This window comes from Podarcis bocagei (genome assembly GCF_964188305.1).
Source record: "Podarcis bocagei genome assembly, chromosome: 1".
NCBI classification, from domain to species: domain Eukaryota; kingdom Metazoa; phylum Chordata; class Lepidosauria; order Squamata; family Lacertidae; genus Podarcis; species Podarcis bocagei.
The window spans coordinates 56,012,692-56,028,624 of NC_138125.1; the positions used below are offsets into that span (position 1 = coordinate 56,012,692).

At 41.3% G+C, this 15,933-nt stretch overlaps 1 protein-coding gene across 4 annotated transcripts in view; it reads left to right on the plus strand.

Annotated features, from left to right (window-relative positions):
- The first annotated feature begins 461 nt into the window (after positions 1-461).
- LRRC4C (leucine rich repeat containing 4C) overlaps positions 462-15,933 on the plus strand; it is a 635,825-nt gene continuing 620,353 nt past the window's right edge. For 2 of the 4 annotated variants that reach the window (XM_081164892.1, XM_081164894.1), the window contains exon 1: positions 462-1,233. The gene's annotated coding sequence lies outside the window, so the exon portion shown is untranslated. The remainder of the gene's footprint in view (positions 1,234-15,933) is intronic. The other 2 variants (XM_081164889.1, XM_081164891.1) reach the window with 1 other exon arrangement.

The window sequence follows — 15,933 nt, forward strand, 5'->3', positions numbered from 1 at the left end:
GATAGATAGATGATAGATAGATAGATAGATAGATAGATGATAGATAGATATAGATAGAGATATGATTTCAAGCACAGCACTGAATGGCCATTTCCACGTAGTGCTTCAGGTGTGGAGCCAGCAGACCTTAAAGATTGCCCCAGACTCTTCAGAGCCTTATTTGCTTAATTCGTCTCTCTTTCAGTGAACATTTCTTTCTCTCTTAACTGCCAAGGCATGGCTGTAGGCTTCCAGGGAATTGAGCACTCACTCTCCTTTATATCATCTATCAAATAAGATCCCTGCCTCTGATCTTCCTTAACAGAAGTAATCCAAATAAATTCTTCCTTTGCCAAATGTGGAAGCTGCCTTCATGGAGCAAGTGCAAATGAATTCACAGAGTGTTCCTCCCTCCCCTAGAAAACATGCAGGCACAGACCTGCTCTCTTCCTCACACACTTGTACACACACACACACACACACACACACAGAGAGAGAGAGAGAGAGAGAGAGAGAGAGAGAGAGGCACACAGACTACGTAGAATGCCTTGAAGAAACTGTAGCTAACCACCTTATTAGTATTCCTCTCTCCACTGTGTTTCACTTGCAGCAAGGGAGGGCTGAGCAAAATGCAGTAGAACAGGGACAGAGACAGAGCTGGCAATCATCTCAATGCAGGCTGCTGGATGTAGGGGGTGGAGGGGGGATGCAGCAAAGCAAGATTAATAACCTTGCCATAATCCCGTGCACCCTGGCAGGAGGTGCCTCTGGTGACCAATCCGTCCCTCTCTTGATTAATTAGACAGCGTGAGTGAGTGGCTGGCAGTCCACCTGGCTTTTTTGAGGGGGTGGGGGGCTGCCTGCATTTGCCGTTCTTTGAAACCTCTACCCATCTGGGAAGGTAACAGTGAGACGTACCATCTGCAGCATACACAGCCGCTATTGGAGGCTTACCACTGACAGTTTTGCTATACAGTTTTGGTGAGCAAGGAGCAAGGTGTATCGTGCAGAGGGGGGGATTTCTATCATTGGGCCACTGATTCCCCCCCCCCCATAGTGTTTGAATTCTGGACTTACTTTTGGCAAAGTCTCTTGGACACCTTTTCTCTCCCTCCCCTCCCCAGGGTTGGATGATCAGGAAATGATGGGCCATCTGAAAACTAATTTTTGTGCTCCTGTGTGACTTCGGGTACAACTGGAGGAATTTTAATTGCCCTTGGAGAAGTTTTATTAACAGGGGGAACTACCAGAAAGGTAAGTCGAGAGGTGTTGCCACCTTTTCCTTCCTTCCTTTTTCTTTCTGTTCTATGAGATTTTTTCCATGGTTGAAAAAGAGATTTGGGTATATAGAGACAGTGCCTAATGCCATGCTGGAGTTGCCTCTAGGTTCAAGTGCTTGTCTTTTACAACTCCTTTGCTCTTTCTTTGCTGGGCAGGATAGCACCTTTCAAAGAATCTTGAATACTGCTGATGTACAATGTTTTGAAAATGCATTTTGAAAGCTTGTTTTAGAGGATTTCTGTGGCTTGTGGAAAAATTAGTGTATAGTATACACTAAGAGCATACCTTCCTATAGCCTACCTCTACTGAGGCATTAACTTGGATTTGAGTCCTTGTGTTCCCTTAGCTGGTACTGGGGTTGCTTTTTTACGCCTTCCTCCTCTGTGCATTTATGCCTGCTCAGCTGAAATGATGGATACGTGGGTTCAGAAAGCTGCTCCTGCTACTCTTGGCTAGCGTAGATTGATAGCAAAATGGGAATTAGTCAGGGTTTGTGAGCTGCTGCTTCTTATATAAAGTTTCTCTGTGATGTCTGTGTCGCTGGTGGGACTTGGGTACACAGATTTATCCTCATAGGCTGTCTTTCTTTTTCTTGCCTGGTCAGTATGTTAGCCACATCTGATTTTCCTAGCCCCTTTCAATGTTTGTGCAAAGGTGAGATGCATATATACATCTAAAGCAACACTTGGACCACTGTGGTTTACTGTGACAGATTGTTTCCCTGAGTCTGGTGGTATAGCTTTCATGTTCATCCTTGCTTCATGTACAGGTGTTGAAGTGAAGGATCTGAGATTCTCTTAGCCTTTTCCACCTTGCAATTAGTCTTTCAGAGTGAAATGTGATTGCAGTGGAGTGACACGAAAGGACTCCTTCACCGGAGTATTTTGATTGCCACACTGACATCACATTGGTTTTTCAAGAGGCTGAGGAACCTTCTGTAAATACAGGAGTAACGGTTCCCAAGAGGGCTTGCTGGGAATATCTTGCTGCATCTTAGTGCATACATGTGAATTATTGGATGCGGTTTGAGACACTCATTGGATGTGAGACGTATACAGTTAGGAAAAGGCAGAGGTTGCATCATGTCACAAACGATCTTTTTATGCAAGTCTATATACATATAATGTTTAAATGGTGATATTTGATACTTAACCTATCAATAAAGGCAAAACTACTTGATTGCCTTTTTATTTAATATGTTCAATAAAGAGAGTTTTATTTCCTTAAAGGCTGTGGTACAGTTAAACTGAAAACTTAATAAAAAGGCTCTGTCACAGCACAAATCAAAGCGCCTAGTGATGCCGTGTGTGTGTGTGTGTGTGTGTGTGTGTGTGTGTGGCTTGCCTGTCACTTTCTCCTTGAAGGTTTAGTGATTGTTTTTGCAGAAAATAGATTGAAGAGGGGGAGGTGTTTAAAGAAGGTAAGGTAAACCCAGATGCATTTTCCTTTTCATCTCCCGAAAGCAATATGCCAGCCTGCCATTCGTGTTGCTGCTCTGAAATATGACATTCCAATCTCTCTCTACTTAAGATGACATTTACTTTAGATTTGTTTTGCTTTGGCATTTCTTCTACAAACTGCCTGTCCTTCCATTCAACACAAGGATTGCAAATGCTTCGTGACGGTATTCATTTTCTGGGTTTGAAAACACTTTGCATACATCTTCGAAACAGTGTCTTTTGAGATACAAAGATCTAAGGTGATGGAGGAAACTGATGTTGCATGGGATACCCTGAGGATATCAAATCTAAAGGTGCAGAGAGGTAACAAGAGACAGTCTTCTGCTTTTACTTACTGAGGTTTTACTTGCTGAGCTGTCCTCAGCAGGAGTTTGGAAAGACTTTCTACTTGACATGAGGCAATCATTGAGTTGCTAAATAGGTGAATAGATGATGCTGTCATTTGTAGTTGGACCAAATTGCATGAAATTATCATATGAAAGTGAGAAGCATTTCTGTCCTGCAATGCTGTTTGCCCGTTAGTATTTGTTAGGTGCCTCTTAAAAAAACAATTTGTAACACTGCATTATTTCCATTTTCAACCTGGATTTCAAATCGGTGTAAGTTATCTGAAAGTCATACTGGATAGGATTTCAAATCTAGACATTCATAACTCACTGTCAGATAGCATCCATATTAACTTGGAAGCAGGGCTTCCTAAGTTCAATGAGACTTACTCCAGAGTAATGTGCCAATGCAAATGTAGCATTAAAACCCAACACAACTGTGTTGGTACATTTAAACGTTGATGTCGCCCCCCCCCACCTACTCAATTATCCTTTAAAATCCAACAGAGCTAGACTGTATTGCAGAACTACACCTCAGCCAATAAAAAGGTGGTACTGACATATTCTGTGGCAAACTAGCTGATTTATGAAAATCCAGGAGCATTTTTGGAAGTAAAATAGAAACTTGTATATGGTCTCAGAGAGTGTTTCGCTTGGTTTATTATAGGTATGGATTTTCTTTTTCAAGTGTGTATGTTTTTCCCCCATTTCAACAGTGCAGAAGATACCACAGTTCATTCTGTGGGTATATTGCTTCAAGTATTATGTAAAAGTACACCTTTCTATATTCTGGTACTTGTCATTGTGTTGCTATGGGAAAGTCTCTGAGATGGCACAAACCAAAGTAAAGTGATACTGCAGTGAACAGTCCTCAGCAAAGATGCAGGCAAAATGGAAATCTGAAAACATATTATCCAAACATTTTAAGAAATGTGGTTAACATTTTTTTTAAAAGTTTGCTTCTTCCTCCTTGAGTAAGGTATGATCACTCAGTTGTTCCTTTTGCTGCTGAAATCATTTAGCCCTCCAGGCCCTATGACTCTTGCTCCACATCCGAAAACCCTAGGCACTTTACACATGAATTCTTCCTTTCCTCTGAAACATGCTGGGATGACAACTGGCAAGGTCATCTTGGAATGCTAAATAGGAAACAAACAAACATTGACCTACCAAAAGCACAAATTGTGTGGGCTGAGGATGATGCGTACAGCCAAGTGGTTAGTTATGTCTTGTTAGTATGGAATAGTATGTCCCATGGAAGTGATGGTGGTGGAATTGATGACAAACTGAACAGCTGTGATAGTCGAAGGAGTGGCACCTAAAGTTACTGTGCTCATCTTTTTTTGACAATAAAATTCCCTTGTAGTGAATCAAATTATGCAGATGGTGTGGTTGCCAAGGGGAAAAAATGGGTGTTAAAATAAGAACCACTGGGAAATTGTTTTTATTGCATATAGCATTATTTAATTCCACTCATAACTTTCTGCTCATTTCAGAACAGCCAACTTATTCATGTTTCTTTCCTTCAGCAGATGCCTAGGATAAAGCTTATTAAAGAGCCTGAATGTAATCTTCCCACTCCTTGAAACAGCAGTCTCATAAGGACACCATCCCAGTGACCTAGGTACCTAGTTCGTTAAACCCCCTTTGAGCTCTCTGAACTTAGAGCACCTTTTTGCTGTTTGTCCTTTATGAAGTGCATGTCCGTTTTGCTCTAATTGGCTCCTGAAGAGACTTTTGGACCTATGCATTTACACCTTTTAAAACTTTTTCTGGTCAGTTTTACCAAGAAGCAGTTGCTTCAAGCATCAGATTTCAAAAGGAAACCATCATTCTTTTTTTTGTATTTCTTAAATCAGTGATGCCTTAGATCAGTACAGCTCCAATCATCCTGGACTATAGGTCAGGCTGGGTGAAGCTGAAGCAGTTGAAATCCCACAACATCTGAAGAGCCAAAAGTTAGCCACCCCCATCTGAATTTATTAGCTCCTGCCCAAAGCAAAGGGTGTGACCTGGACCTTTCACATCAGGTGTAAAATGCCTAACTCTAGCACTGTTTGTTTGCTCTGCTCTAAAACTGTCTCGTTGACTAGTCCAAGTCATCTTGTCAGTGGTAACAATGGTTCTCTATGCTAGGGATGGCAGAATGTAAACCACATGAGATATCTAGCAGTTTGTGGTTACTGGGATTCTTGCAAGGGATGCAAGACAAAGTGGACCATTGCCTGGTTCAGCAAGACACTTCCTTAAGAAATGTGCACATGAAGATCATGTAGCACATACCAGATAAGTTTTTTAAAAGTGAAAAGGGTCCCAAGTAAACACTGTTGCTTTATAAAATAGAAACAAAACCTTATTTATAATTTGGTGGTAGTTTCACCACTTTCTCATCTACTCATTCTTGGTGTTTTGGGTCATTGCAATATTAGTAGATGGGTTTGGTTGCAAGAATACTTTGAAACTCTAAGCTTCTAAAATGATGTACAGTGAGGAAAATTTATTGAATAGGCTAATAGCTATTCATCAAACAGTATTTCATGATTCTAATGAGTAATGGCAGTGAAGCTGAAACATGGGATGCTCTCATTGGAGTTGTACGCATTCAAATTATGGTTATTTTAAGGAAGTAAAAGCAATCATCCTTGCTCTTGCAGAATTCCATTTTAAGAAAATAATAAATAATGATCATTTAAAACTGATAAAGCACCTACAATTTTCTAACCACCGTACATGCATTAAAAATAAGACAGACCTGCCTGAAGACTCACAGTCTAATAGATGAGCTACAAAATGAAAATGGGATGGGGAGGAAAGAGAAAAGCAAACATTGGAAAAGCTGCTTCTTTTCTGGCTGATAGATGGGGGCAGACTGGCCTTTACTATGCCCTTATGTTCATTCAAACAATGTTGCTTTGCCAGCTTCTTGAAAAGTGTAGCACTACCGTCAAAGCAGAATGTGGGTCCATCCATGACCAATGAATCTGACTGTGATCAGATATGAGGAACAATGAATAACCTCTGAGGTGTGGTTTAATTACTTAGAAATTACTTACTTAGGTTCTAGATACAGTATGCACAACAGCATTCTGGGTCACTGAGATTTTCAGAGGTCCTGCTGGTGTTGCCACACTCTCCTGAAATTAAACCCGAGGCCACTCGAAGTAGGGCCTTTATTGTGGTGGCATGTGTCTTGTGAAATTACTTCCTTTAAAACTAAGGCATGCACTTACTACTATATGTTTTTGGCACACATCAAAGTATTTTCTGTTTGCTCAAGCATTCCCGGATCATTGCTATTGTTTGATGTGGGGTTTTTTGTGGGTGACCCTGGAGGAATTTATATTACTACTATGTATTGTATCATTTTTATTTGTTTTTTTATTATCATATGGGGTTTGGGACATTCCTTTGAAATTTTCAAATATTAAGCAGTATACAGGTGGCGAGCATTTTGCATGGGGGTTCCATTCCTGGCCCCAGTGTGTGTCGGTGGAGTGTATATAAGTGCACCCCACCCCATTCTGCTCTCCCCCACCTCCTTATTCCACCTTCTGGGTCCAAAAGGATCCTCACGTTAGCTATCACATGTCAATTGCACAAGCCTAAAATGATTGCCACCTGTATCAGTTTGATAGATGCCTAAGGCTGCAATCCTAAACTTATTTGCTTACCTGGGAGTAAGCCCTATTAAATCCAACAGTCTTAAATAACAAGGATGAGTTGGTAATATTAGTAGTTCATTTGACCCAAATGAAAATATAAATGTGTTCAATCATCTGTTAACAGTGTTTATGTAATTTGTAAATGTGCTCTTGTTGAGGTTGTTTAAACATAATTCCTTCTTGAACCCAGGATTTTTTTTAAAAAATGCTTTTCCATTGAAACATTTTAGAGAGTTCATTTGCAGAAAATTGCCTATGTGTTTAACTTCTTAGAGTACAGAAGTAGCAACAGCATAACAGTGACCTGTATGGAATGCTATGCTGTATGGAAGTAAGCATCACTGCGGTTCATAGGAATTGCTTGAAGTCACATACCTAAAATCAGGCTTCATACTCCTTCCCTCTTAATCTCTCCAGACCTCTGTATTTTGGAAAGACTTGTTCATTATTATGCAGTCAGCCAGAGGATGAAACTAAACACTATAAAGTCTACTTAAGTCAGAAGCTGAAGGTAGCCCAGGAAAAGTTTTCTGTATTATTAAGCTGTGTTAGAAGAAGCTCAATATGAGGATAAACTGTACTAAATACAGACTTTGGAAACCAGATGGTGAATACTGTGTGTTCTTTGCCTCTTGTGCCAGCTTTTTGGAAGAGACTATTTTTGTGATGCTTGAATTTCAAGGCTACTTTGCAGGAATCTTTAACCATAATTGCCTCTTTTATACCAGTGTTCTTCTTTCACATATTACATTAACATGTATATTGGTGGCCGGTGATGGTGGATGCAGTGGCGTAGCGTGGGTTGTCAGCACCCGGGGCAAGGCAAGTAATTTGTGCCCCCTAAGCCGTGGATTTGCGCCCCTAACCCGTGGATTTGCGCCCCCTAACCCTAACCCCCAGATGTTGCGCCCGGTGCGGCCGGCCCCCCCTGCACCCCCCACGCTACGCCACTGGGTGGATGGCAGACGCTGGAAAGTTCAGCATAACTTTGAAGGCCCTGCACACATAAGCTCCATGAATGGAAGGCCCCCTCTGCTCACAGAGCAAAAATGTAGTATCCACACCATACAGTCTGGGCATGTATAGGCTGAGTCAATGTGGTCTGGAATACCAGAAAAGGCAGAAACTCAGTGATGCATACCAACCCTACATATGCAAAGGTCAATCCATTACATTTTCATTTATATTCTGACATTCATATTCCATTTCTTTCCATCATGGAACCCAAGTCTGGTTCCCAAGGAGTCAACTATCCAGGTACTAACTAGATCCAGGCTTGCTTAGATTCAGCACAGCAGTAGCTTCATGTATATCTAGGCCATGCCTTAGGATAGTGCCTGTATTCTTGGTAAGGTGATGTGAAGTACGAAAACAAGCAAATCTATGGAAATACCAAAAGCCCAAATACCAATAGTAGGAAGTCAGCCATGACATCTTCACAGCCGTTCCTGGTCCCGCAATTGTCAGTCATATGGTTGGAGAATAGGGCAACAACTATTGAAGTCCCTAAGTTGGATATAATGCAGAAGTTCATCAAAGAACCTTACAACCAACCCAGTAGAGAGGTGTGCATGCTTTTATTTTCTCCTTTGCCACTGACATTTATTGGATAACCTTGTGCCCTCATTGTAGGAGGTTAGTCCTCAGAAACCATAAAAGTACTCACAAAACCAGGATTCCCTGGCAATCAGCTTTATAGAATAAGCAGCTTTTCCCAGTCCTGAGAACAGTGACAGAGGAGAAAGGTAACTACCCATCCCCTCCCTTGCTCATAAGAAGTTGGCATTTGCAAGTTGATTTTAAGAAACTAAAAGTCTCCTTCACTTTGTAAAAAATACAAATTATTTTCTCCTTTTGGTTGGTTGAAGATGTTGTAAAGTTCCAATGCACAACCCCTATTAAGGTTTATGAGACTTGTACCGCTATTTGCGAATTGCAAGGCAACCCAGTAGGATAGGGTTGTTGCTGTTGTTGTTGTTACCAACACCACATAAATGCAAAGCAGTGTGTGTTGCATTTGCCCTCTAGTTACTCCTATTAAGTTTGTGACTAGGCCAGTAATGTGGCGGGGGGGGGGGACTGGTGGCCCTCCAGATGTTGCTGGATCAACTCCCATTTCTCCTTATCATTGCCCGTGCTGGCTGGAGGTGATTGTCACATGTTCCCCATTATTGTTTTAGCCCTGTGCACTTTGTGAATGAATGAATGAAATGTCACTCACAGGCTAAAGCCGCATAAAAAGCATTGTGCCTCTTTTAACAAACTCTGAAACCACTTATTCTCAACCAGCAAAATATCTGCTGTTATGACAGGTGTGTGTGTATGCATGGAGGGAAGCCTTGTATTTGCAAGGAACATTAATAATGCTCTGTGCATGGGCACACATTTGTGTTACTGAAGCCATGCACACATAGCCACATCCTGGGTTCCTTGGCAGTGAAGATGGGGTCATGATTTGGAGGTTGCTGATCTGTTCTTATCCTCAAAATTCCAGTGCACTTGATGCTTGAATTCTTCTCCATCTCTGCAAATGTCTAACTTTCACTTATATGGGTTGAAGTATAGGGAATAACTTGAGGAAAGAACCTGCTTCCTAGTAATGGTAACTTAGCCATTAAGAACTAGGCCTTCAATTGTGCTTCCTATGCTGCAAATGTGTAACATCTTCCGGTATGTGAGTCACATTGAACTCAGTGAGGCTTACTTTTGAGTAGATGTGCATTTTGATGCCTAAAGCGGAAGAGCAAAAACAGTCAAGGTGCATTATAACCCATGTTTAGTTCTGTCTGTGTATTCCTCAGGAAGAAAATGGAATGCAAAATCCTCTTAGGCAATGCCTTATTAGATCTCACCCCTTCATTCATCCACATTAGTCAAAGAGTGAAGAAGCGTCTTCTGTTTTCTCTGTTGGCTTTCCTCATACTTTGTTGGGGATTGAGCTCTCAGCTGAAATAGTGCTATGTATGGCGAAGCCTTTCTCATCAAGGAAACGTTGATGATCTTAACATGTTACTGGCAATATAGTAGCTGCATTTCCCCACCTGTCTGACAGTGTAGTCTCTTCTATTCACAAAAGAGCCTCTGAGAAAACTGGCAGTGTTCAGCAGTACATTAATATGCAGCTCATGCAGCCTGTCATTGACATTGTGCTGGGGAGAGCATCTTTCTTCCAAGTGAAGCACTAAAAGTCCTGGATCGTCTAACCTGAATCCTGAAGACAAATCCTCTTCACTTATTGCATACCTGCAGTTATTCAGGATGGTGCCAAAGTAGAGTATCTAAGTGCATTGATGACTAATACTGCATGCTTCCCAGACACACTGAGAGTGTGAGCTTCTGGTGTGTGTGTGTGTGTAGGAGAAGATCTCTTATGCAGGAGAATTTAACTATTAAATAGATTGCTTGATCTGAAGTTTGCCTTTTAGACAATTTAATTAAAACACAGAGGAGCCGTATGTTTCACTGCACAGTATTTATTGCAAAGTAAATGCAAATATCTTCCGATCAATACAAATAACTCACTACTGCTCTCTCTCTTTTGCCCCAAGTTCAAGGTTTTATTTATTGTTTCCCTTCAATGCACATAGTTTTTAAAAAAGAAAAGGTAAGGACCCCTGGACCCCAGTCAAAGTTGACTATGTGGTGTGGCACTCATCTCGCTTTCCAGCCGATGGAGCATTTGTCCACACACAGATTTCCGGGTCATGTGGCCAGCATGACTAAACCACTTCTGGCGCAACAAAACACCGTGATGGAAGCCAGAGCACACGGAAACGCCGTTTACCTTCCTGCTGCAGCGGTACCTATTTATCTTCTTGCACTGGCATGCTTTCAAACTGCTAGGTTGGCAGAAGCTGGGACAGAGCAATGGAAGCTCACCATGCCACGTGGATTCGAACCACTGACCTTCTGATCAGCAAGCCTGAGAGGCTCAGTGGTTTAGTCCACAATGCCACCCGTGTCCCTGGGTGTAACATGATATTCCAAACCGCTACATAGAGGTGGATAGAATAAGTGGAGCCAGGCAGTCACATTGAGAACAATTCTCAATCTGTTGGAATCCTGTCACTTTAATAAGATGGAATAAGGAAGCTATGTGATGATTCAATACAACAAAAAATTAACCATTTGGAAAACTCACAGTTGCTGCTTTTGGCCCTAGCAACAGCTTCACCAGGTGTGATCGTTTCTATCTTTGAATGATTACCAGAAAACAGTGTATCTCTCATGTGTTGGTCCAGTGGGAATTTTCCAGACAATAATGTGATAGTCCTGAAGTGACAGCTTTAACTATCTAACTCTATGAGAACAAATAGATCTCTAGTTATTATGCGGCTCTGAATGCATTCCTTAAACTCCCCCCCACCATTCAGCAGCCTTAAACTGAGTCAGATCCTTGGTTGACTTATCTCAGTATTCAGGTAGGTAGCCGTGTTGGTCTGACGCAGTCGAAATATATAACAATAAAATTAAAAAAATTGTCCAGTAGCACCTTAGAGACCAACTAAGTTTGTGCATCCACACTTCTTCAGATACACTGAAACAGAAGTCACCAGACCCTTATATATAGTGGGAGGGTGGGGTTTTCCTCAGGAGGGTAGTAGGAGATGGGTGATTGACAGGTTTACCATAGCCATTGAGTCAATCACCCATCTCCTACCACCCTTATGGTGACTTCTGTTTCAGTGTATCTGAAGAATGCACACAAAAGGAGCAGAGGTTACAGGTGATAAATTGACACCTGGGGGCATCATAGTAAGTAGTGTGAGATATGCTCAACACTGGACTCACAGATACAAAATCTTTGGTGAGCTAGAATGTTGTTTGAATCTCATCCAAATAGGCAGAGGACATACCCTGAAACCCTAAAGCTGTGAATGAGGGTTTTTGTTTTAAGGAGTTGCAGTAAGGCTTGTAAAGTATTGCTCCAAACCAAATGTCGTTTTATATAATGGATACTATGTAGAATGTGACATTTGTGTGATTGAATAGATGTCCCACTGTTTGGAATAAAGATGGATTAAAAAAAACCCACACCTGTGTAAATCTGAGGAAAGAGAAGGTAGATGGAACTTCCATATTAATCCCATAAGTCTACAGAGTACAGTGGTACCTCTACTTACAGACATGATCCATTCCGTGGTGCCATTCACACCCTGAAAAGTCCGTAAGTAGAGCGCTGCTTCTGCGGGTGCACATGGCATGATAGAGTGCTCCTGCACATGCGTGAAGCATGCAGATCTCTCCTGCGCATGCGCAAAGCCGGAAGTAAACATTTCCAGGTTTGCCATGTTCATAACCTGACAAAATGCAACGTGAAGCAAACACAACTTGAGGTATGACTATACTTCTACCTGAATTTACACAAGAGCTTTCAGCTGAAGTTCACAGTTCTAGGAAGAATTGCGGGGGGGGGGGGTAGATGGTAATTTCAGTCAATACAGTGCAAGTGCAACATGAACGAAGGTTGCTATGGAAAGTAATCCTGTTTCTAAAAGAGACACAGGTGAGCCATTTTGTCCTGGCACCAACAGCACTTTTATCAAGCTATGAGTACCACCAGCACCTTGTATTTTACAAAAAGAAAGCACTGTCTGGGACATTGAACTCAATGGTCCTTGCTCTGAGTTGGTATGCCTGCCTAGGATTGCTATATTTGTTTATATGTTTGTTTCTTTAGAGATTTATATTCCATTCTTTTAATCCCTATGCACGATTGCATCCAACGGTTGAAAATCAAAATCACATAAATTAAATATGCTCTAAAAATACAATACTAAAAATACATTAAAATCACAAATGGTAATCACATCAAGATCATATAGGTTTGTCTATGTAACAATGTAACAGAGGGAAAACAAAGCACATTAAGACACAAGGAGGCAGAGCAAAATATGGTTGTATAAATGAATAGACGAACCTTTACATGGGTATTGTTCCAATTTGTTAAGGGGATGCTTTTGAACAGTGATGAAAGGTTTGCAGAATACATTATTTGTTAGGACCAAGAGAGGAGGCATACATCTTTAAAATAAATCAATTTAAAATGGGAAGCTGTTTTAGCTCAGCCTTAGCATTGATTTCTTAAGTTTACAAACAGCATTTTGGGCAAAATCTCATAGATATTTGCACAGCACATAAGATAATTCCTACGTGCATGAGTTCCCAAGTGCATGCTCTTCACTTGATGACCGTCTCATCAAATGATGCCTTGAATCTGACAAGGCTACTGAATCAGCACTGTTTGAGCCTTCCAACTGAGCACTGAAACACAACATTAAAACACTGCATTAAAAACAGTTCTGAACAACTTCCAATTACAGAAATAAGGTCACACACTTCTGTTTGTTGTGGGCTTCTTTGGCTCCTGGGAAAACACCCAATCACTGATCAAAGCACCAAGTAATGTGATTGTGAGGAGGAGGGGAGACAGGCTGGTTGCACATGAATGATGTTGCTTTACCATAACTCTGAGACTCCATAGGGAAGAATCAGCACTCTGGAGCAAGATGTAGGGGGAATGTGCTTTGGCCTGGACCTGTTGCAGCATGGGGGATGCAATGGCAATTAAACAAAAGAGAAGAGATGGAGAGTATAGGGCAGCAGGCAAATGGACCATCCCCTATGCCTAGCCCCAAGATACAGGTTGTACGGGGCTCCAGAACTCACAACCCTGAGCTCAAAGGAGGCTGCACTGAAAGACACACACAACTTATTTTATATTCAAAAGGAGTGGGACAGGCCCGGTTTAAAACCAAATGATCACCTGTAGGCCACAGCTCAGTGTCAGCGTTATATGCAGAAGGTCCCTGGTTCAATCCCTGTTATCTGAAGATAGAGTTAGGGATGCTCCCTGTCTGTAACCCTGGAGAACTGCTTGCCCATCAGTGTAGACAATGCAGAGTTTAATTTCTTTGAGATTTTAATTGCAAAAGTTTGGAAAGGAGAAGCTATCCCATCCAAATTAGACTGGCAAAACAAATTGCGAGAATGTGCAGAACTAGCCAGAATATCAGCAAGGTTCCGAGATGGTACCAATGAAAAATTCAACAGAGAGTGGGATGTATACAGAGTTTATTTAAAAGAACATTGCAAAAATATAAATCCGTTGGCAGGTCTGGAATGACTTTCTGCATGTAATAGTAGGAGAACCTTATAAAATTAATGTAATTGAAACAACCTAGAGGAGACAAAGTTTAGTGTGCAGATAAAGAATGTAATCTGGGAACCACAATGGGGGGACCGGAGGTCATGTTGAATCCAACTACAAAATGTTACATACAACAAGCACCAGCTATGGAATGAATGAATTTTTGTTTATTTTCATTTTCATTTTCTGTACATTACTTATGTTACAGTTTTTAAAACCAATAAAGCATATATATATCTTCTTCTTTCTTTTGCGATCACTCGTAGCTAAGTAAGATTGTCTTCCATAAACACAGTTTTAACAATGAGTTCATAAGTGACTGTGGAGGCAATTCTGGATCCACACGTCCTTCCACAGTGGGGACATTGGTTTCCAGGTGAGAGTTGATCACGATGTAGATTTGCCAAGCATGCCTTCCTCTTCGCACGTTTCTCCCTTGCGTCCTGAGTTTGAGTGTCTTCAAAGCCCATGAGACCTTCAGTAAAGGCTGTTCTCCAATTGGAGCACTCGCAGACAAGTGTTTCCCAATTGTTGGTGTTTATACTACATTTTTAAAAATTTGCCTTGAGACAGTCTTTAAACCTCTTTTGTTGACCATCAGCACTACGCCTTCCATTTTTAAGTTCAGAGTAGAGTAGCTGCTTTGGAAGACGATTGTCAGGCATCCACACTACATGATCAGTCCAAAGAAGTTAATGTTGAAGAATCATTGCTTCAACACTGGTGATCTCTGTTTCTTCCAGTACACTGGTATTAGTTTTGCCTGTCTTCCCAAGTGATGTGTAAAAATTTCGGAGACACCAGTGAAAATCTTTCGAGGAGTTGGAGATGGAATTTATGAGTGGTCCATGTTTCACAAGCATACAGTAAGGTTGGTAGTACAATAACTTTGTAAACAAAATGCAGGCCCTTGTCGAAAGATAACTGCCCAGGTAGGAGAAGTAATCAACATTTTCCAACGTTACACCATGTTCATATATATAAAAAGATAATGCAGAGTTAGGTGGACCAGCCTGATTCTGTAGAAGGCAACTTCCTATGTCTCTAGGTGGGGCTGCTTCGTTGCTATTTGGTGGAAGCAAGGGATAAATAACAACCTTAGCCCAGCTTTCACAAAACTGGTTCCCTGCAATTATTTAGACTGCAACTCTAAGCAGCCACTGTCAGCATGGCCTTGGGACTTGCAAGGCCAAAACAGCAGGCAGGTATCTGCCCCACATTGTCATTTTTGGAGGGCAACATATAGGAGTGTACATGGGGATTGGATAGCAAGGATCCTTAGAAGTCAACCAGTGTTCCTAAAAGAAAAGGGAGGACCCCTTTTTAATTTGAGGCATGGGTGCTGGTATGACAGAAAGTTTGCCATTCCAATCCAAATGAGCACCAGTAACTGTGGTACAGCTACTGGATGAGCTTGGTGAGGTGGCTAAGCCTGGTGCTGGTTTTTGAACGAACTAGTGAGCAGAAAGAAACAGCTTAGCTTTTAGCACATCTCTATCCATCTCCCCTGCCTCCGCCTGCAATATGGGAGAAAGGAGCATCTAAAAGGTGCAAAGGAGAAAGATGATTAAAGGACTGCAGCAATATATAAGAACTTGCTACTGTTCCTTTTTACTTCTCAAAGATCCAAGTGATTGCATGAGCTTTCAGTGTCCAATTATGTTGAAACTTGACTTTATTGCCACTATTTCAGCAAAGCTGCATGGCTTTGTAACAATTTTATTGGAAAAAGAAAACAGCAACCCACTTTATTTTTATCCCTCCATTCTGTTCTGTGTTTAAATGGCATATAATTGCATTTAATAATCCTTATGATTTCATGTGAGCCACCTTGAGGGCATTTTTGAAGACCAAGGGTGGGCTGGAAATTGACAAAACATATAATGACAATGTAAACCAGGATATTTCACAGGATTCTTTATTACAAAAATGTGCATGTGTCTGATACAACCACCTCAAATTCTAAGGGTGCTTTTTTAGGGGATGGGAGAATCAGAATGCCTGGAATCCTAAGGTAATGGTAGTGGGGATCCCAATGCCTTTTACCATCTTATCCAGAGCCTTGCTCAACTTGG